The 1,371-nt window shown below is 50.4% G+C and overlaps 1 pseudogene; it reads left to right on the top strand.

Moving 5' to 3' along the window:
• Nucleotides 1–627: 627 nt before the first annotated feature.
• LOC123648976 lies at nt 628–902 on the top strand (annotated as a pseudogene).
• Nucleotides 903–1,371: the final 469 nt, after the last annotated feature.

Below are 1,371 nucleotides of genomic sequence, written 5' to 3'. Positions count from 1 at the left end.
TACACTCCAATAAAAAGTTAAGAAACATGTTTTCTAATAAATAGGAAATAAAATAAATTATACTAAGCATTCAGTGATGGGAGCTAATGTCTCTCAAGTATGCAATAGGTAATGAGTACCATGATTTATCTGTGGAATCCCATCAACATTTCCACTGGTGCCAGAATGTCACCATTAGAAATTCAGCACTTGTGGTTAAGGCAAAATCCCGGTACATGCAAATAGTGGTAGAAAGTGTGTCAGAGATTACTGGTGTTTGCTCATCGTTAGGAATTAAGTGTGACAGCTCTGGCACCAGAGAGTCCAGCTTACATTCAGGTTCTACCACATTCTAGCTGTTGCAGTTACTTTTGCACATAACAAAATACCCCAAAACTTAATGACTTAAAACACCATTTTATTTTGCTCTCAGATTCTGTGAGTCAGGGATTTGTGGAACTGCTCATTTCATTGATACTTTTGCTCCTCGTAGCATTGACTGAGGCCACTCAGTGATTCTCAGCTGGTAGATGAGCTGGTCGGTCTGGAGGGTTCAAGACAGCTTCGTTCACAGTCACATGTTTGGGACTGGACATGAAATGCCTTAAAGGCAGGATCGTCTTGGAGGGCACCAGCCGTGCAGGCACCATGGAGGTGGTGCTGATCTTTCTGTGCAGCCTGCTGGCCCCCTGGGTCCTTCCTGGCCAGGGCAGCTGAGCAGGAGAGTGAAATGGACCCTTTGCATTATGACTACGAGACGCTGAGGATGGGGCATTGGTGTCGGTTGGGATCCTCCTTACCGTAAGTCGCAGGTGCAAGTACAGTTTCAATCAGAAGCCCCGGGCGCCAGGAGAAGCAGCAGCCCAGGTGGAGAACCTCATCGCTGCAAATGCAAAACAGAGCCCCAGGAAACAGAGAACTGAAGTGCAGCCCTCAGATGGGGAGCCTCCCGGAGCCTGAGGGCAGCGGCTTGAACCTTTAGATGCAAATGTCCAAGCTTAAGAAAACCGGCCACTTCAGCAGCAGACCTTTCCCCAGGAGAAGCCAAGAACTTGTGTGTCCCCCACGCCACTCCCCACCCCCTCTAACACCATTGCTCAACTTCCTCTCTGTGTGTGTGTGTGTGTGTGTGTGTGTGTGTGTGTGTGTGTGTGTGTGTGTGTTGTTGACTGTGGTCTTTGTGGCTGCTCGTCCGTGGATGACACTGTGTTAGTGAACTGTGGACTCACTTCCCCGGGCAGGAGCTGAGCCCTGTCGCCATCGGCTCCCTGCCCGCGTGTCCCCCCATCACCTCCCGCTCCTAGGAATCTGCTTCTCCCTGAGAGACCAGCCCCTGTCCTGATTTAGGGCTGAGTGTAGGGCGCGAGCACGGGCAGGAGTCTCCAGTGGTCT

Source organism: Lemur catta, chromosome 13, assembly GCF_020740605.2.
Source record: "Lemur catta isolate mLemCat1 chromosome 13, mLemCat1.pri, whole genome shotgun sequence".
In the NCBI taxonomy this organism is placed as follows: Eukaryota; Metazoa; Chordata; class Mammalia; order Primates; family Lemuridae; genus Lemur; species Lemur catta.
This window is presented reverse-complemented; position numbering and strand designations above follow the sequence as displayed.